General features: G+C 43.0%; 48 non-coding genes across 48 annotated transcripts; all 48 read left to right on the forward strand.

The window, feature by feature from the left end:
- Positions 1-167: 167 nt before the first annotated feature.
- On the forward strand, positions 168-240 carry trnav-uac (transfer RNA valine (anticodon UAC)). The gene has a single exon. It is a non-coding gene; the product is annotated as a tRNA-Val (tRNA).
- Positions 241-480: 240 nt separating this feature from the next.
- trnav-aac (transfer RNA valine (anticodon AAC)) lies at positions 481-553 on the forward strand. Its single transcript has one exon. It is a non-coding gene; the product is annotated as a tRNA-Val (tRNA).
- Positions 554-676: 123 nt separating this feature from the next.
- Positions 677-749, forward strand: trnav-cac (transfer RNA valine (anticodon CAC)). The gene has a single exon. It is a non-coding gene; the product is annotated as a tRNA-Val (tRNA).
- A 433-nt stretch (positions 750-1182) lies between these two features.
- Positions 1183-1255, forward strand: trnav-cac (transfer RNA valine (anticodon CAC)). Its single transcript has one exon. It is a non-coding gene; the product is annotated as a tRNA-Val (tRNA).
- Positions 1256-1487: 232 nt separating this feature from the next.
- Positions 1488-1560, forward strand: trnav-uac (transfer RNA valine (anticodon UAC)). Its single transcript has one exon. It is a non-coding gene; the product is annotated as a tRNA-Val (tRNA).
- A 240-nt stretch (positions 1561-1800) lies between these two features.
- On the forward strand, positions 1801-1873 carry trnav-aac (transfer RNA valine (anticodon AAC)). The gene has a single exon. It is a non-coding gene; the product is annotated as a tRNA-Val (tRNA).
- Positions 1874-1996: 123 nt separating this feature from the next.
- trnav-cac (transfer RNA valine (anticodon CAC)) lies at positions 1997-2069 on the forward strand. Its single transcript has one exon. It is a non-coding gene; the product is annotated as a tRNA-Val (tRNA).
- A 239-nt stretch (positions 2070-2308) lies between these two features.
- trnav-aac (transfer RNA valine (anticodon AAC)) lies at positions 2309-2381 on the forward strand. The gene has a single exon. It is a non-coding gene; the product is annotated as a tRNA-Val (tRNA).
- A 426-nt stretch (positions 2382-2807) lies between these two features.
- On the forward strand, positions 2808-2880 carry trnav-uac (transfer RNA valine (anticodon UAC)). The gene has a single exon. It is a non-coding gene; the product is annotated as a tRNA-Val (tRNA).
- Positions 2881-3619: 739 nt separating this feature from the next.
- Positions 3620-3692, forward strand: trnav-uac (transfer RNA valine (anticodon UAC)). The gene has a single exon. It is a non-coding gene; the product is annotated as a tRNA-Val (tRNA).
- A 240-nt stretch (positions 3693-3932) lies between these two features.
- On the forward strand, positions 3933-4005 carry trnav-aac (transfer RNA valine (anticodon AAC)). Its single transcript has one exon. It is a non-coding gene; the product is annotated as a tRNA-Val (tRNA).
- A 123-nt stretch (positions 4006-4128) lies between these two features.
- Positions 4129-4201, forward strand: trnav-cac (transfer RNA valine (anticodon CAC)). The gene has a single exon. It is a non-coding gene; the product is annotated as a tRNA-Val (tRNA).
- A 239-nt stretch (positions 4202-4440) lies between these two features.
- On the forward strand, positions 4441-4513 carry trnav-aac (transfer RNA valine (anticodon AAC)). The gene has a single exon. It is a non-coding gene; the product is annotated as a tRNA-Val (tRNA).
- Positions 4514-4634: 121 nt separating this feature from the next.
- trnav-cac (transfer RNA valine (anticodon CAC)) lies at positions 4635-4707 on the forward strand. Its single transcript has one exon. It is a non-coding gene; the product is annotated as a tRNA-Val (tRNA).
- A 231-nt stretch (positions 4708-4938) lies between these two features.
- On the forward strand, positions 4939-5012 carry trnav-uac (transfer RNA valine (anticodon UAC)). The gene has a single exon. It is a non-coding gene; the product is annotated as a tRNA-Val (tRNA).
- A 240-nt stretch (positions 5013-5252) lies between these two features.
- trnav-aac (transfer RNA valine (anticodon AAC)) lies at positions 5253-5325 on the forward strand. The gene has a single exon. It is a non-coding gene; the product is annotated as a tRNA-Val (tRNA).
- Positions 5326-5448: 123 nt separating this feature from the next.
- Positions 5449-5521, forward strand: trnav-cac (transfer RNA valine (anticodon CAC)). Its single transcript has one exon. It is a non-coding gene; the product is annotated as a tRNA-Val (tRNA).
- Positions 5522-5954: 433 nt separating this feature from the next.
- On the forward strand, positions 5955-6027 carry trnav-cac (transfer RNA valine (anticodon CAC)). Its single transcript has one exon. It is a non-coding gene; the product is annotated as a tRNA-Val (tRNA).
- A 232-nt stretch (positions 6028-6259) lies between these two features.
- On the forward strand, positions 6260-6332 carry trnav-uac (transfer RNA valine (anticodon UAC)). The gene has a single exon. It is a non-coding gene; the product is annotated as a tRNA-Val (tRNA).
- A 748-nt stretch (positions 6333-7080) lies between these two features.
- trnav-aac (transfer RNA valine (anticodon AAC)) lies at positions 7081-7153 on the forward strand. Its single transcript has one exon. It is a non-coding gene; the product is annotated as a tRNA-Val (tRNA).
- A 121-nt stretch (positions 7154-7274) lies between these two features.
- Positions 7275-7347, forward strand: trnav-cac (transfer RNA valine (anticodon CAC)). Its single transcript has one exon. It is a non-coding gene; the product is annotated as a tRNA-Val (tRNA).
- A 232-nt stretch (positions 7348-7579) lies between these two features.
- Positions 7580-7652, forward strand: trnav-uac (transfer RNA valine (anticodon UAC)). Its single transcript has one exon. It is a non-coding gene; the product is annotated as a tRNA-Val (tRNA).
- A 240-nt stretch (positions 7653-7892) lies between these two features.
- trnav-aac (transfer RNA valine (anticodon AAC)) lies at positions 7893-7965 on the forward strand. Its single transcript has one exon. It is a non-coding gene; the product is annotated as a tRNA-Val (tRNA).
- A 123-nt stretch (positions 7966-8088) lies between these two features.
- Positions 8089-8161, forward strand: trnav-cac (transfer RNA valine (anticodon CAC)). The gene has a single exon. It is a non-coding gene; the product is annotated as a tRNA-Val (tRNA).
- A 737-nt stretch (positions 8162-8898) lies between these two features.
- Positions 8899-8972, forward strand: trnav-uac (transfer RNA valine (anticodon UAC)). The gene has a single exon. It is a non-coding gene; the product is annotated as a tRNA-Val (tRNA).
- Positions 8973-9408: 436 nt separating this feature from the next.
- trnav-cac (transfer RNA valine (anticodon CAC)) lies at positions 9409-9481 on the forward strand. Its single transcript has one exon. It is a non-coding gene; the product is annotated as a tRNA-Val (tRNA).
- Positions 9482-9720: 239 nt separating this feature from the next.
- Positions 9721-9793, forward strand: trnav-aac (transfer RNA valine (anticodon AAC)). The gene has a single exon. It is a non-coding gene; the product is annotated as a tRNA-Val (tRNA).
- Positions 9794-9914: 121 nt separating this feature from the next.
- trnav-cac (transfer RNA valine (anticodon CAC)) lies at positions 9915-9987 on the forward strand. The gene has a single exon. It is a non-coding gene; the product is annotated as a tRNA-Val (tRNA).
- Positions 9988-10219: 232 nt separating this feature from the next.
- trnav-uac (transfer RNA valine (anticodon UAC)) lies at positions 10220-10292 on the forward strand. The gene has a single exon. It is a non-coding gene; the product is annotated as a tRNA-Val (tRNA).
- Positions 10293-10532: 240 nt separating this feature from the next.
- Positions 10533-10605, forward strand: trnav-aac (transfer RNA valine (anticodon AAC)). Its single transcript has one exon. It is a non-coding gene; the product is annotated as a tRNA-Val (tRNA).
- Positions 10606-10728: 123 nt separating this feature from the next.
- Positions 10729-10801, forward strand: trnav-cac (transfer RNA valine (anticodon CAC)). Its single transcript has one exon. It is a non-coding gene; the product is annotated as a tRNA-Val (tRNA).
- Positions 10802-11033: 232 nt separating this feature from the next.
- On the forward strand, positions 11034-11106 carry trnav-uac (transfer RNA valine (anticodon UAC)). Its single transcript has one exon. It is a non-coding gene; the product is annotated as a tRNA-Val (tRNA).
- Positions 11107-11542: 436 nt separating this feature from the next.
- On the forward strand, positions 11543-11615 carry trnav-cac (transfer RNA valine (anticodon CAC)). Its single transcript has one exon. It is a non-coding gene; the product is annotated as a tRNA-Val (tRNA).
- Positions 11616-11854: 239 nt separating this feature from the next.
- trnav-aac (transfer RNA valine (anticodon AAC)) lies at positions 11855-11927 on the forward strand. Its single transcript has one exon. It is a non-coding gene; the product is annotated as a tRNA-Val (tRNA).
- Positions 11928-12048: 121 nt separating this feature from the next.
- On the forward strand, positions 12049-12121 carry trnav-cac (transfer RNA valine (anticodon CAC)). The gene has a single exon. It is a non-coding gene; the product is annotated as a tRNA-Val (tRNA).
- Positions 12122-12353: 232 nt separating this feature from the next.
- On the forward strand, positions 12354-12426 carry trnav-uac (transfer RNA valine (anticodon UAC)). The gene has a single exon. It is a non-coding gene; the product is annotated as a tRNA-Val (tRNA).
- A 240-nt stretch (positions 12427-12666) lies between these two features.
- Positions 12667-12739, forward strand: trnav-aac (transfer RNA valine (anticodon AAC)). Its single transcript has one exon. It is a non-coding gene; the product is annotated as a tRNA-Val (tRNA).
- Positions 12740-12862: 123 nt separating this feature from the next.
- trnav-cac (transfer RNA valine (anticodon CAC)) lies at positions 12863-12935 on the forward strand. Its single transcript has one exon. It is a non-coding gene; the product is annotated as a tRNA-Val (tRNA).
- Positions 12936-13167: 232 nt separating this feature from the next.
- On the forward strand, positions 13168-13240 carry trnav-uac (transfer RNA valine (anticodon UAC)). Its single transcript has one exon. It is a non-coding gene; the product is annotated as a tRNA-Val (tRNA).
- Positions 13241-13676: 436 nt separating this feature from the next.
- Positions 13677-13749, forward strand: trnav-cac (transfer RNA valine (anticodon CAC)). Its single transcript has one exon. It is a non-coding gene; the product is annotated as a tRNA-Val (tRNA).
- A 239-nt stretch (positions 13750-13988) lies between these two features.
- On the forward strand, positions 13989-14061 carry trnav-aac (transfer RNA valine (anticodon AAC)). The gene has a single exon. It is a non-coding gene; the product is annotated as a tRNA-Val (tRNA).
- A 121-nt stretch (positions 14062-14182) lies between these two features.
- Positions 14183-14255, forward strand: trnav-cac (transfer RNA valine (anticodon CAC)). Its single transcript has one exon. It is a non-coding gene; the product is annotated as a tRNA-Val (tRNA).
- Positions 14256-14487: 232 nt separating this feature from the next.
- trnav-uac (transfer RNA valine (anticodon UAC)) lies at positions 14488-14560 on the forward strand. Its single transcript has one exon. It is a non-coding gene; the product is annotated as a tRNA-Val (tRNA).
- Positions 14561-14800: 240 nt separating this feature from the next.
- On the forward strand, positions 14801-14873 carry trnav-aac (transfer RNA valine (anticodon AAC)). The gene has a single exon. It is a non-coding gene; the product is annotated as a tRNA-Val (tRNA).
- Positions 14874-14996: 123 nt separating this feature from the next.
- trnav-cac (transfer RNA valine (anticodon CAC)) lies at positions 14997-15069 on the forward strand. Its single transcript has one exon. It is a non-coding gene; the product is annotated as a tRNA-Val (tRNA).
- Positions 15070-15308: 239 nt separating this feature from the next.
- Positions 15309-15381, forward strand: trnav-aac (transfer RNA valine (anticodon AAC)). Its single transcript has one exon. It is a non-coding gene; the product is annotated as a tRNA-Val (tRNA).
- A 121-nt stretch (positions 15382-15502) lies between these two features.
- Positions 15503-15575, forward strand: trnav-cac (transfer RNA valine (anticodon CAC)). The gene has a single exon. It is a non-coding gene; the product is annotated as a tRNA-Val (tRNA).
- Positions 15576-15807: 232 nt separating this feature from the next.
- Positions 15808-15880, forward strand: trnav-uac (transfer RNA valine (anticodon UAC)). Its single transcript has one exon. It is a non-coding gene; the product is annotated as a tRNA-Val (tRNA).
- The last annotated feature ends 210 nt before the right edge of the window (positions 15881-16090 follow it).

The following is a 16090-nucleotide window of genomic DNA, read 5'->3' on the forward strand; positions in this document are numbered from 1 at the left end:
GCTAAAAGCTATTTGAAGGCAATCATACTAAGGATCTCAAGCCAGACTCCAATGGTGAATTATCTCTGTTCTGTTGTTTGTGGAATCTACACAGACTGACACTCTGCTTGCGGTGCAGATTATGGGATGAACCTGTCTTGGAAAAAGGCCACTAAACTCACTGTGAGGTTTCTGTAGTGTAGTGGTTATCACGTTCGCTTTACACGCGAAAGGTCCCCAGTTCGAAACTGGGCAGAAACAAATTGAGTGTTTTTTAACTAAACATGCTGAAATGGATCTCCGGCAAGCGCATTTCCACACTACAAAGGCTCCAATTTCAAGCTAGTTGAAGGCAATCGTGCTAAGGATCTCAAGACAGACTACCAAGCCCAATGAGCACTTTCCTGTTGCTTGTGGAATTTACACAGACCAACACTCTGATTGCAGGGCAGATTATGGGATGAACCTGTCTTGGAAAAAGGCAGTTAAGCTCACCATGAGGTTTCTGTAGTGTAGTGGTTATCACGTTCGCCTAACACGCGAAAGGTCCTCGGTTCGAAACCGAGCAGAAACAGCGGTCAGCTTTTGACAGAAAGTATAGATTGTTTGCGACGCTAAGAGTATTTAGCTCTCTTTTACATTATACGTTTTTTAAAATTCGTGATTCGCAAGACTTCCTTATGCTACCTCAAGACAGGTTTCCATAGTGTAGTGGTTATCACGTTCGCCTCACACGCGAAAGGTCCCCAGTTCGAAACTGGGTGGAAACATCTTGAGTAATTTTTACTATATGTGCTGAAATGGCTCTCAGGTTAGTGGATTTCCATGCTACAAAGGCTGTAATTTCAAGCTATTTGGAGGCAATCATACTAAGGACCTCAAGTCAGACTACCATGATGAATTAGCTCTGTCCTGTTGTTTGTGGAATCTACACAGACTGACACTCTGCTTGCAGTGCATATTATTGGATGAACCTGTCTTGGAAAAAGACCACTTAACCCAAAGTGAAGTTTCTGTAGTGTAGTGGTTATCACGTTCGCCTAACACGCGAAACGTCCTCGGTTCGAAACCGAGCAGAAACAGCGACCAACTTTTGACAGAAAGTATGAATTGTTTGCAACGCCAAGAGTATCTATCTCCCTTTTACATTATACACATTTTAATTTGTGAGTCTGAAGATTTTCTTCTGCTTCCTGAAGACAGGTTTCCATAGTGTAGTGGTTATCACGTTCGCCTCACACGCGAAAGGTCCCCAGTTCGAAACTGGGTGGAAACAACTTGAGCAATTTTTACTATATGTGCTGAAATGGCTCTAAGGTAAGTGGATATCCAGCTACAAAGGCTAAAAGCTATTTGAAGGCAATCATACTAAGGATCTCAAGCCAGACTCCAATGGTGAATTATCTCTGTTCTGTTGTTTGTGGAATCTACACAGACTGACACTCTGCTTGCGGTGCAGATTATGGGATGAACCTGTCTTGGAAAAAGGCCACTAAACTCACTGTGAGGTTTCTGTAGTGTAGTGGTTATCACGTTCGCTTTACACGCGAAAGGTCCCCAGTTCGAAACTGGGCAGAAACAAATTGAGTGTTTTTGAACTAAACATGCTGAAATGGATCTCCGGCAAGCGCATTTTCACACTACAAAGGCTCCAATTTCAAGCTAGTTGAAGGCAATCGTGCTAAGGATCTCAAGACAGACTACCAAGCCCAATGAGCACTTTCCTGTTGCTTGTGGAATTTACACAGACCAACACTCTGATTGCAGGGCAGATTATGGGATGAACCTGTCTTGGAAAAAGGCAATTAAGCTCACCATGAGGTTTCTGTAGTGTAGTGGTTATCACGTTCGCCTAACACGCGAAAGGTCCTCGGTTCGAAACCGAGCAGAAACAGCGGTCAGCTTTTGACAGAAAGTATAGATTGTTTGCGACGCTAAGAGTATTTAGCTCTCTTTTACATTATACGTTTTTTAAAATTCGTGATTCGCAAGACTTCCTTATGCTACCTCAAGACAGGTTTCCATAGTGTAGTGGTTATCACGTTCGCCTCACACGCGAAAGGTCCCCAGTTCGAAACTGGGTGGAAACATCTTGAGTAATTTTTACTATATGTGCTGAAATGGCTCTCAGGTTAGTGGATTTCCATGCTACAAAGGCTGTAATTTCAAGCTATTTGGAGGCAATCATACAAAGGACCTCAAGTCAGACTGCCATGATGAATTAGCTCTGTCCTGTTGTTTGTGGAATCTACACAGACTGACACTCTGCTTGCAGTGCATATTATTGGATGAACCTGTCTTGGAAAAAGACCACTCAACCCAAAGTGAAGTTTCTGTAGTGTAGTGGTTATCACGTTCGCCTAACACGCGAAAGGTCCTCGGTTCGAAACCGAGCAGAAACAGCGACCAACTTTTGACAGAAAGTATGAATTGTTTGCAACGCCAAGAGTATCTATCTCCCTTTTACGTTATACACATTTTAATTTGTGAGTCTGAAGATTTTCTTCTGCTTCCTGAAGACAGGTTTCCATAGTGTAGTGGTTATCACATTCGCCTCACATGCGAAAGGTCCCCAGTTCGAAACTGGGTGGAAACAACTTGAGCAATTTTTACTATATGTGCTGAAATGGCTCTAAGGTAAGTGGATATCCAGCTACAAAGGCTAAAAGCTATTTGAAGGCAATCATACTAAGGATCTCAAGCCAGACTCCAATGGTGAATTATCTCTGTTCTGTTGTTTGTGGAATCTACACAGACTGACACTCTGCTTGCGGTGCAGATTATGGGATGAACCTGTCTTGGAAAAAGGCCACTAAACTCACTGTGAGGTTTCTCTAGTGTAGTGGTTATCACGTTCGCTTTACACGCGAAAGGTCCCCAGTTCGAAACTGAGCAGAAACAAATTGAGTGTTTTTTAATTAAACATGCTGAAATGGATCTCCGGCAAGCGCATTTCCACACTACAAAGGCTCCAATTTCAAGCTAGTTGAAGGCAATCGTGCTAAGGATCTCAAGACAGACTACCAAGCCCAATGAGCACTTTCCTGTTGCTTGTGGAATTTACACAGACCAACACTCTGATTGCAGGGCAGATTATGGGATGAACCTGTCTTGGAAAAAGGCAATTAAGCTCACCATGAGGTTTCTGTAGTGTAGTGGTTATCACGTTCGCCTAACACGCGAAAGGTCCTCGGTTCGAAACCGAGCAGACACAGCGACCAACTTTTGACAGAAAGTATGAATTGTTTGCAACGCCAAGAGTATCTATCTCCCTTTTACATTATACACATTTTAATTTGTGAGTCTGAAGATTTTCTTCTGCTTCCTGAAGACAGGTTTCCATAGTGTAGTGGTTATCACGTTCGCCTCACACGCGAAAGGTCTCCAGTTCGAAACTGGGTGGAAACAACTTGAGCAATTTTTACTATATGTGCTGAAATGGCTCTAAGGTAAGTGGATATCCAGCTACAAAGGCTAAAAGCTATTTGAAGGCAATCATACTAAGGATCTCAAGCCAGACTCCAATGGTGAATTATCTCTGTTCTGTTGTTTGTGGAATCTACACAGACTGACACTCTGCTTGCGGTGCAGATTATGGGATGAACCTGTCTTGGAAAAAGGCCACTAAACTCACTTTCAGGTTTCTGTAGTGTAGTGGTTATCACGTTCGCTTTACACGCGAAAGGTCCCCAGTTCGAAACTGGGCAGAAACAAATTGAGTGTTTTTTAACTAAACATGCTGAACTGGATCTCCGGCAAGCGCATTTCCACACTACAAAGGCTCCAATTTCAAGCTAGTTGAAGGCAATCGTGCTAAGGATCTCAAGACAGACTACCAAGCCCAATGAGCACTTTCCTGTTGCTTGTGGAATTTACACAGACCAACACTCTGATTGCAGGGCAGATTATGGGATGAACCTGTCTTGGAAAAAGGCAATTAAGCTCACCATGAGGTTTCTGTAGTGTAGTGGTTATCACGTTCGCCTAACACGCGAAAGGTCCTCGGTTCGAAACCGAGCAGAAACAGCGGTCAGCTTTTGACAGAAAGTATAGATTGTTTGCGACTCTAAGAGTATTTAGCTCTCTTTTACATTATACGTTTTTTAAAATTCGTGATTCGCAAGACTTCCTTATGCTACCTCAAGACAGGTTTCCATAGTGTAGTGGTTATCACGTTCGCCTCACACGCGAAAGGTCCCCAGTTCGAAACTGGGTGGAAACATCTTGAGTAATTTTTACTATATGTGCTGAAATGGCTCTCAGGTTAGTGTATTTCCATGCTACAAAGGCTATAATTTCAAGCTATTTGGAGGCAATCATACTAAGGACCTCAAGTCAGACTACCATGATGAAATAGCTCTGTCCTGTTGTTTGTGGAATCTACACAGACTGACACTCTGCTTGCAGTGCATATTATTGGATGAACCTGTCTTGGAAAAAGACCACTGAACCCAAAGTGAAGTTTCTGTAGTGTAGTGGTTATCACGTTCGCCTAACACGCGAAAGGTCCTCGGTTCGAAACCGAGCAGAAACAGCGACCAACTTTTGACAGAAAGTATGAATTGTTTGCAACGCCAAGAGTATCTATCTCCCTTTTACATTATACACATTTTAATTTGTGAGTCTGAAGATTTTCTTCTGCTTCCTGAAGACAGGTTTCCATAGTGTAGTGGTTATCACGTTCGCCTCACACGCGAAAGGTCCCCAGTTCGAAACTGGGTGGAAACAACTTGAGCAATTTTTACTATATGTGCTGAAATGGCTCTAAGGTAAGTGGATATCCAGCTACAAAGGCTAAAAGCTATTTGAAGGCAATCATACTAAGGATCTCAAGCCAGACTCCAATGGTGAATTATCTCTGTTCTGTTGTTTGTGGAATCTACACAGACTGACACTCTGCTTGCGGTGCAGATTATGGGATGAACCTGTCTTGGAAAAAGGCCACTAAACTCACTGTGAGCTTTCTGTAGTGTAGTGGTTATCACGTTCGCTTTACACGCGAAAGGTCCCCAGTTCGAAACTGGGCAGAAACAAATTGAGTGTTTTTTAACTAAACATGCTGAAATGGATCTCCGGCAAGCGCATTTTCACACTACAAAGGCTCCAATTTCAAGCTAGTTGAAGGCAATCGTGCTAAGGATCTCAAGACAGACTACCAAGCCCAATGAGCACTTTCCTGTTGCTTGTGGAATTTACACAGACCAACACTCTGATTGCAGGGCAGATTATGGGATGAACCTGTCTTGGAAAAAGGCAATTAAGCTCACCATGAGGTTTCTGTAGTGTAGTGGTTATCACGTTCGCCTAACACGCGAAAGGTCCTCGGTTCGAAACCGAGCAGAAACAGCGGTCAGCTTTTGACAGAAAGTATAGATTGTTTGCGACGCTAAGAGTATTTAGCTCTCTTTTACATTATACGTTTTTTAAAATTCGTGATTCGCAAGACTTCCTTATGCTACCTCAAGACAGGTTTCCATAGTGTAGTGGTTATCACGTTCGCCTCACACGCGAAAGGTCCCCAGTTCGAAACTGGGTGGAAACATCTTGAGTAATTTTTACTATATGTGCTGAAATGGCTCTCAGGTTAGTGGATTTCCATGCTACAAAGGCTGTAATTTCAAGCTATTTGGAGGCAATCATACTAAGGACCTCAAGTCAGACTACCATGATGAATTAGCTCTGTCCTGTTGTTTGTGGAATCTACACAGACTGACACTCTGCTTGCAGTGCATATTATTGGATGAACCTGTCTTGGAAAAAGACCACTGAACCCAAAGTGAAGTTTCTGTAGTGTAGTGGTTATCACGTTCGCCTAACACGCGAAAGGTCCTCGGTTCGAAACTGAGCAGAAACAGCGACCAACTTTTGACAGAAAGTATGAATTGTTTGCAACGCCAAGAGTATCTATCTCCCTTTTACATTATACACATTTTAATTTGTGAGTCTGAAGATTTTCTTCTGCTTCCTGAAGACAGGTTTCCATAGTGTAGTGGTTATCACGTTCGCCTCACACGCGAAAGGTCCCCAGTTCGAAACTGGGTGGAAACAACTTGAGCAATTTTTACTATATGTGCTGAAATGGCTCTAAGGTAAGTGGATATCCAGCTACAAAGGCTAAAAGCTATTTGAAGGCAATCATACTAAGGATCTCAAGCCAGACTCCAATGGTGAATTATCTCTGTTCTGTTGTTTGTGGAATCTACACAGACTGACACTCTGCTTGCGGTGCAGATTATGGGATGAACCTGTCTTGGAAAAAGGCCACTAAACTCACTGTGAGGTTTCTGTAGTGTAGTGGTTATCACGTTCGCTTTACACGCGAAAGGTCCCCAGTTCGAAACTGGGCAGAAACAAATTGAGTGTTTTTTAACTAAACATGCTGAAATGGATCTCCGGCAAGCGCATTTCCACACTACAAAGGCTCCAATTTCAAGCTAGTTGAAGGCAATCGTGCTAAGGATCTCAAGACAGACTACCAAGCCCAATGAGCACTTTCCTGTTGCTTGTGGAATTTACACAGACCAACACTCTGATTGCAGGGCAGATTATGGGATGAACCTGTCTTGGAAAAAGGCAATTAAGCTCACCATGAGGTTTCTGTAGTGTAGTGGTTATCACGTTTGCCTAACACGCGAAAGGTCCGTGGTTCGAAACCGAGCAGAAACAGCGGTCAGCTTTTGACAGAAAGTATAGATTGTTTGCGACGCTAAGAGTATTTAGCTCTCTTTTACATTATACGTTTTTTAAAATTCGTGATTCGCAAGACTTCCTTATGCTACCTCAAGACAGGTTTCCATAGTGTAGTGGTTATCACGTTTGCCTCACACGCGAAAGGTCCCCAGTTCGAAACTGGGTGGAAACATCTTGAGTAATTTTTACTATATGTGCTGAAATGGCTCTCAGGTTAGTGGATTTCCATGCTACAAAGGCTGTAATTTCAAGCTATTTGGAGGCAATCATACTAAGGACCTCAAGTCAGACTACCATGATGAATTAGCTCTGTCCTGTTGTTTGTGGAATCTACACAGACTGACACTCTGCTTGCAGTGCATATTATTGGATGAACCTGTCTTGGAAAAAGACCACTCAATCCAAAGTGAAGTTTCTGTAGTGTAGTGGTTATCACGTTCGCCTAACACGCGAAAGGTCCTCGGTTCGAAACCGAGCAGAAACAGCGACCAACTTTTGACAGAAAGTATGAATTGTTTGCAACGCCAAGAGTATCTATCTCCCTTTTACATTATACACATTTTAATTTGTGAGTCTGAAGATTTTCTTCTGCTTCCTGAAGACAGGTTTCCATAGTGTAGTGGTTATCACGTTCGCCTCACACGCGAAAGGTCCCCAGTTCGAAACTGGGTGGAAACAACTTGAGCAATTTTTACTATATGTGCTGAAATGGCTCTAAGGTAAGTGGATATCCAGCTACAAAGGCTAAAAGCTATTTGAAGGCAATCATACTAAGGATCTCAAGCCAGACTCCAATGGTGAATTATCTCTGTTCTGTTGTTTGTGGAATCTACACAGACTGACACTCTGCTTGCGGTGCAGATTATGGGATGAACCTGTCTTGGAAAAAGGCCACTAAACTCACTGTGAGGTTTCTGTAGTGTAGTGGTTATCACGTTCGCTTTACACGCGAAAGGTCCCCAGTTCGAAACTGGGCAGAAACAAATTGAGTGTTTTTGAACTAAACATGCTGAAATGGATCTCCGGCAAGCGCATTTTCACACTACAAAGGCTCCAATTTCAAGCTAGTTGAAGGCAATCGTGCTAAGGATCTCAAGACAGACTACCAAGCCCAATGAGCACTTTCCTGTTGCTTGTGGAATTTACACAGACCAACACTCTGATTGCAGGGCAGATTATGGGATGAACCTGTCTTGGAAAAAGGCAATTAAGCTCACCATGAGGTTTCTGTAGTGTAGTGGTTATCACGTTCGCCTAACACGCGAAAGGTCCTCGGTTCGAAACCGAGCAGAAACAGCGGTCAGCTTTTGACAGAAAGTATAGATTGTTTGCGACGCTAAGAGTATTTAGCTCTCTTTTACATTATACGTTTTTTAAAATTCGTGATTCGCAAGACTTCCTTATGCTACCTCAAGACAGGTTTCCATAGTGTAGTGGTTATCACGTTCGCCTCACACGCGAAAGGTCCCCAGTTCGAAACTGGGTGGAAACATCTTGAGTAATTTTTACTATATGTGCTGAAATGGCTCTCAGGTTAGTGGATTTCCATGCTACAAAGGCTGTAATTTCAAGCTATTTGGAGGCAATCATACAAAGGACCTCAAGTCAGACTGCCATGATGAATTAGCTCTGTCCTGTTGTTTGTGGAATCTACACAGACTGACACTCTGCTTGCAGTGCATATTATTGGATGAACCTGTCTTGGAAAAAGACCACTCAACCCACAGTGAAGTTTCTGTAGTGTAGTGGTTATCACGTTCGCATAACACGCGAAAGGTCCTCGGTTCGAAACCGAGCAGAAACAGCGACCAACTTTTGACAGAAAGTATGAATTGTTTGCAACGCCAAGAGTATCTATCTCCCTTTTACGTTATACACATTTTAATTTGTGAGTCTGAAGATTTTCTTCTGCTTCCTGAAGACAGGTTTCCATAGTGTAGTGGTTATCACATTCGCCTCACACGCGAAAGGTCCCCAGTTCGAAACTGGGTGGAAACAACTTGAGCAATTTTTACTATATGTGCTGAAATGGCTCTAAGGTAAGTGGATATCCAGCTACAAAGGCTAAAAGCTATTTGAAGGCAATCATACTAAGGATCTCAAGCCAGACTCCAATGGTGAATTATCTCTGTTCTGTTGTTTGTGGAATCTACACAGACTGACACTCTGCTTGCGGTGCAGATTATGGGATGAACCTGTCTTGGAAAAAGGCCACTAAACTCACTGTGAGCTTTCTGTAGTGTAGTGGTTATCACGTTCGCTTTACACGCGAAAGGTCCCCAGTTCGAAACTGGGCAGAAACAAATTGAGTGTTTTTTAACTAAACATGCTGAAATGGATCTCCGGCAAGCGCATTTCCACACTACAAAGGCTCCAATTTCAAGCTAGTTGAAGGCAATCGTGCTAAGGATCTCAAGACAGACTACCAAGCCCAATGAGCACTTTCCTGTTGCTTGTGGAATTTACACAGACCAACACTCTGATTGCAGGGCAGATTATGGGATGAACCTGTCTTGGAAAAAGGCAATTAAGCTCACCATGAGGTTTCTGTAGTGTAGTGGTTATCACGTTTGCCTAACACGCGAAAGGTCCGTGGTTCGAAACCGAGCAGAAACAGCGGTCAGCTTTTGACAGAAAGTATAGATTGTTTGCGACGCTAAGAGTATTTAGCTCTCTTTTACATTATACGTTTTTTAAAATTCGTGATTCGCAAGACTTCCTTATGCTACCTCAAGACAGGTTTCCATAGTGTAGTGGTTATCACGTTCGCCTCACACGCGAAAGGTCCCCAGTTCGAAACTGGGTGGAAACATCTTGAGTAATTTTTACTATATGTGCTGAAATGGCTCTCAGGTTAGTGGATTTCCATGCTACAAAGGCTGTAATTTCAAGCTATTTGGAGGCAATCATACTAAGGACCTCAAGTCAGACTACCATGATGAATTAGCTCTGTCCTGTTGTTTGTGGAATCTACACAGACTGACACTCTGCTTGCAGTGCATATTATTGGATGAACCTGTCTTGGAAAAAGACCACTCAACCCAAAGTGAAGTTTCTGTAGTGTAGTGGTTATCACGTTCGCCTAACACGCGAAAGGTCCTCGGTTCGAAACCGAGCAGAAACAGCGACCAACTTTTGACAGAAAGTATGAATTGTTTGCAACGCCAAGAGTATCTATCTCCCTTTTACGTTATACACATTTTAATTTGTGAGTCTGAAGATTTTCTTCTGCTTCCTGAAGACAGGTTTCCATAGTGTAGTGGTTATCACGTTCGCCTCACACGCGAAAGGTCCCCAGTTCGAAACTGGGTGGAAACAACTTGAGCAATTTTTACTATATGTGCTGAAATGGCTCTAAGGTAAGTGGATATCCAGCTACAAAGGCTAAAAGCTATTTGAAGGCAATCATACTAAGGATCTCAAGCCAGACTCCAATGGTGAATTATCTCTGTTCTGTTGTTTGTGGAATCTACACAGACTGACACTCTGCTTGCGGTGCAGATTATGGGATGAACCTGTCTTGGAAAAAGGCCACTAAACTCACTGTGAGGTTCCTGTAGTGTAGTGGTTATCACGTTCGCTTTACACGCGAAAGGTCCCCAGTTTGAAACTGGGCAGAAACAAATTGAGTGTTTTTTAACTAAACATGCTGAAATGGATCTCCGGCAAGCGCATTTCCACACTACAAAGGCTCCAATTTCAAGCTAGTTGAAGGCAATCGTGCTAAGGATCTCAAGACAGACTACCAAGCCCAATGAGCACTTTCCTGTTGCTTGTGGAATTTACACAGACCAACACTCTGATTGCAGGGCAGATTATGGGATGAACCTGTCTTGGAAAAAGGCAATTAAGCTCACCATGAGGTTTCTGTAGTGTAGTGGTTATCACGTTCGCCTAACACGCGAAAGGTCCTCGGTTCGAAACCGAGCAGAAACAGCGGTCAGCTTTTGACAGAAAGTATAGATTGTTTGCGACGCTAAGAGTATTTAGCTCTCTTTTACATTATATGTTTTTTAAAATTCGTGATTCGCAAGACTTCCTTATGCTACCTCAAGACAGGTTTCCATAGTGTAGTGGTTATCACGTTCGCCTCACACGCGAAAGGTCCCCAGTTCGAAACTGGGTGGAAACAACTTGAGCAATTTTTACTATATGTGCTGAAATGGCTCTAAGGTAAGTGGATATCCAGCTACAAAGGCTAAAAGCTATTTGAAGGCAATCATACTAAGGATCTCAAGCCAGACTCCAATGGTGAATTATCTCTGTTCTGTTGTTTGTGGAATCTACACAGACTGACACTCTGCTTGCGGTGCAGATTATGGGATGAACCTGTCTTGGAAAAAGGCCACTAAACTCACTGTGAGGTTTCTGTAGTGTAGTGGTTATCACGTTCGCTTTACACGCGAAAGGTCCCCAGTTCGAAACTGGGCAGAAACAAATTGAGTGTTTTTTAACTAAACATGCTGAAATGGATCTCCGGCAAGCGCATTTCCACACTACAAAGGCTCCAATTTCAAGCTAGTTGAAGGCAATCGTGCTAAGGATCTCAAGACAGACTACCAAGCCCAATGAGCACTTTCCTGTTGCTTGTGGAATTTACACAGACCAACACTCTGATTGCAGGGCAGATTATGGGATGAACCTGTCTTGGAAAAAGGCAATTAAGCTCACCATGAGGTTTCTGTAGTGTAGTGGTTATCACGTTTGCCTAACACGCGAAAGGTCCGTGGTTCGAAACCGAGCAGAAACAGCGGCCAGCTTTTGACAGAAAGTATAGATTGTTTGCGACGCTAAGAGTATTTAGCTCTCTTTTACGTTATACGTTTTTTAAAATTCGTGATTCGCAAGACTTCCTTATGCTACCTCAAGACAGGTTTCCATAGTGTAGTGGTTATCACGTTCGCCTCACACGCGAAAGGTCCCCAGTTCGAAACTGGGTGGAAACATCTTGAGTAATTTTTACTATATGTGCTGAAATGGCTCTCAGGTTAGTGGATTTCCATGCTACAAAGGCTGTAATTTCAAGCTATTTGGAGGCAATCATACTAAGGACCTCAAGTCAGACTACCATGATGAATTAGCTCTGTCCTGTTGTTTGTGGAATCTACACAGACTGACACTCTGCTTGCAGTGCATATTATTGGATGAACCTGTCTTGGAAAAAGACCACTCAACCCAAAGTGAAGTTTCTGTAGTGTAGTGGTTATCACGTTCGCCTAACACGCGAAAGGTCCTCGGTTCGAAACCGAGCAGAAACAGCGACCAACTTTTGACAGAAAGTATGAATTGTTTGCAACGCCAAGAGTATCTATCTCCCTTTTACATTATACACATTTTAATTTGTGAGTCTGAAGATTTTCTTCTGCTTCCTGAAGACAGGTTTCCATAGTGTAGTGGTTATCACGTTCGCCTCACACGCGAAAGGTCCCCAGTTCGAAACTGGGTGGAAACAACTTGAGCAATTTTTACTATATGTGCTGAAATGGCTCTAAGGTAAGTGGATATCCAGCTACAAAGGCTAAAAGCTATTTGAAGGCAATCATACTAAGGATCTCAAGCCAGACTCCAATGGTGAATTATCTCTGTTCTGTTGTTTGTGGAATCTACACAGACTGACACTCTGCTTGCGGTGCAGATTATGGGATGAACCTGTCTTGGAAAAAGGCCACTAAACTCACTGTGAGGTTCCTGTAGTGTAGTGGTTATCACGTTCGCTTTACACGCGAAAGGTCCCCAGTTTGAAACTGGGCAGAAACAAATTGAGTGTTTTTTAACTAAACATGCTGAAATGGATCTCCGGCAAGCGCATTTCCACACTACAAAGGCTCCAATTTCAAGCTAGTTGAAGGCAATCGTGCTAAGGATCTCAAGACAGACTACCAAGCCCAATGAGCACTTTCCTGTTGCTTGTGGAATTTACACAGACCAACACTCTGATTGCAGGGCAGATTATGGGATGAACCTGTCTTGGAAAAAGGCAATTAAGCTCACCATGAGGTTTCTGTAGTGTAGTGGTTATCACGTTCGCCTAACACGCGAAAGGTCCTCGGTTCGAAACCGAGCAGAAACAGCGGTCAGCTTTTGACAGAAAGTATAGATTGTTTGCGACGCTAAGAGTATTTAGCTCTCTTTTACATTATACGTTTTTTAAAATTCGTGATTCGCAAGACTTCCTTATGCTACCTCAAGACAGGTTTCCATAGTGTAGTGGTTATCACGTTCGCCTCACACGCGAAAGGTCCCCAGTTCGAAACTGGGTGGAAACAACTTGAGCAATTTTTACTATATGTGCTGAAATGGCTCTAAGGTAAGTGGATATCCAGCTACAAAGGCTAAAAGCTATTTGAAGGCAATCATACTAAGGATCTCAAGCCAGACTCCAATGGTGAATTATCTCTGTTCTGTTGTTTGTGGAATCTACACAGACTGACACTCTGCTTGCGGTGCAGATTATGGGATGAACCTGTCTTGGAAAAAGGCCACTAAACTCACTGTGAGGTTTCTGTAGTGTAGTGGTTATCACGTTCGCTTTACACGCGAAAGGTCCCCAGTTCGAAACTGGGCAGAAACAAATTGAGTGTTTTTTAACTAAACATGCTGAAATGGATCTCCGGCAAGCGCATTTCCACACTACAAAGGCTCCAATTTCAAGCTAGTTGAAGGCAATTGTGCTAAGGATCTCAAGACAGACTACCAAGCCCAATGAGCACTTTCCTGTTGCTTGTGGAATTTACACAGACCAACACTCTGATTGCAGGGCAGATTATGGGATGAACCTGTCTTGGAAAAAGGCAATTAAGCTCACCATGAGGTTTCTGTAGTGTAGTGGTTATCACGTTTGCCTAACACGCGAAAGGTCCGTGGTTCGAAACCGAGCAGAAACAGCGGCCAGCTTTTGACAGAAAGTATAGATTGTTTGCGACGCTAAGAGTATTTAGCTCTCTTTTACATTATACGTTTTTTAAAATTCGTGATTCGCAAGACTTCCTTATGCTACCTCAAGACAGGTTTCCATAGTGTAGTGGTTATCACGTTCGCCTCACACGCGAAAGGTCCCCAGTTCGAAACTGGGTGGAAACATCTTGAGTAATTTTTACTATATGTGCTGAAATGGCTCTCAGGTTAGTGGATTTCCATGCTACAAAGGCTGTAATTTCAAGCTATTTGGAGGCAATCATACTAAGGACCTCAAGTCAGACTACCATGATGAATTAGCTCTGTCCTGTTGTTTGTGGAATCTACACAGACTGACACTCTGCTTGCAGTGCATATTATTGGATGAACCTGTCTTGGAAAAAGACCACTCAACCCAAAGTGAAGTTTCTGTAGTGTAGTGGTTATCACGTTCGCCTAACACGCGAAAGGTCCTCGGTTCGAAACCGAGCAGAAACAGCGACCAACTTTTGACAGAAAGTATGAATTGTTTGCAACGCCAAGAGTATCTATCTCCCTTTTACATTATACACATTTTAATTTGTGAGTCTGAAGATTTTCTTCTGCTTCCTGAAGACAGGTTTCCATAGTGTAGTGGTTATCACGTTCGCCTCACACGCGAAAGGTCCCCAGTTCGAAACTGGGTGGAAACAACTTGAGCAATTTTTACTATATGTGCTGAAATGGCTCTAAGGTAAGTGGATATCCAGCTACAAAGGCTAAAAGCTATTTGAAGGCAATCATACTAAGGATCTCAAGCCAGACTCCAATGGTGAATTATCTCTGTTCTGTTGTTTGTGGAATCTACACAGACTGACACTCTGCTTGCGGTGCAGATTATGGGATGAACCTGTCTTGGAAAAAGGCCACTAAACTCACTGTGAGGTTCCTGTAGTGTAGTGGTTATCACGTTCGCTTTACACGCGAAAGGTCCCCAGTTCGAAACTGGGCAGAAACAAATTGAGTGTTTTTTAACTAAACATGCTGAAATGGATCTCCGGCAAGCGCATTTCCACACTACAAAGGCTCCAATTTCAAGCTAGTTGAAGGCAATCGTGCTAAGGATCTCAAGACAGACTACCAAGCCCAATGAGCACTTTCCTGTTGCTTGTGGAATTTACACAGACCAACACTCTGATTGCAGGGCAGATTATGGGATGAACCTGTCTTGGAAAAAGGCAATTAAGCTCACCATGAGGTTTCTGTAGTGTAGTGGTTATCACGTTCGCCTAACACGCGAAAGGTCCTCGGTTCGAAACCGAGCAGAAACAGCGGTCAGCTTTTGACAGAAAGTATAGATTGTTTGCGACGCTAAGAGTATTTAGCTCTCTTTTACATTATACGTTTTTTAAAATTCGTGATTCGCAAGACTTCCTTATGCTACCTCAAGACAGGTTTCCATAGTGTAGTGGTTATCACGTTCGCCTCACACGCGAAAGGTCCCCAGTTCGAAACTGGGTGGAAACATCTTGAGTAAATTTTACTATATGTGCTGAAATGGCTCTCAGGTTAGTGGATTTCCATGCTACAAAGGCTGTAATTTCAAGCTATTTGGAGGCAATCATACAAAGGACCTCAAGTCAGACTGCCATGATGAATTAGCTCTGTCCTGTTGTTTGTGGAATCTACACAGACTGACACTCTGCTTGCAGTGCATATTATTGGATGAACCTGTCTTGGAAAAAGACCACTCAACCCAAAGTGAAGTTTCTGTAGTGTAGTGGTTATCACGTTCGCCTAACACGCGAAAGGTCCTCGGTTCGAAACCGAGCAGAAACAGCGACCAACTTTTGACAGAAAGTATGAATTGTTTGCAACGCCAAGAGTATCTATCTCCCTTTTACGTTATACACATTTTAATTTGTGAGTCTGAAGATTTTCTTCTGCTTCCTGAAGACAGGTTTCCATAGTGTAGTGGTTATCACGTTCGCCTCACACGCGAAAGGTCCCCAGTTCGAAACTGGGTGGAAACAACTTGAGCAATTTTTACTATATGTGCTGAAATGGCTCTAAGGTAAGTGGATATCCAGCTACAAAGGCTAAAAGCTATTTGAAGGCAATCATACTAAGGATCTCAAGCCAGACTCCAATGGTGAATTATCTCTGTTCTGTTGTTTGTGGAATCTACACAGACTGACACTCTGCTTGCGGTGCAGATTATGGGATGAACCTGTCTTGGAAAAAGGCCACTAAACTCACTGTGAGGTTTCTCTAGTGTAGTGGTTATCACGTTCGCTTTACACGCGAAAGGTCCCCAGTTCGAAACTGGGCAGAAACAAATTGAGTGTTTTTTAACTAAACATGCTGAAATGGATCTCCGGCAAGCGCATTTCCACACTACAAAGGCTCCAATTTCAAGCTAGTTGAAGGCAATCGTGCTAAGGATCTCAAGACAGACTACCAAGCCCAATGAGCACTTTCCTGTTGCTTGTGGAATTTACACAGACCAACACTCTGATTGCAGGGCAGATTATGGGATGAACCTGTC

This window comes from Pseudorasbora parva, chromosome 5 (assembly GCF_024679245.1).
Source record: "Pseudorasbora parva isolate DD20220531a chromosome 5, ASM2467924v1, whole genome shotgun sequence".
NCBI lineage: Eukaryota > Metazoa > Chordata > Actinopteri > Cypriniformes > Gobionidae > Pseudorasbora > Pseudorasbora parva.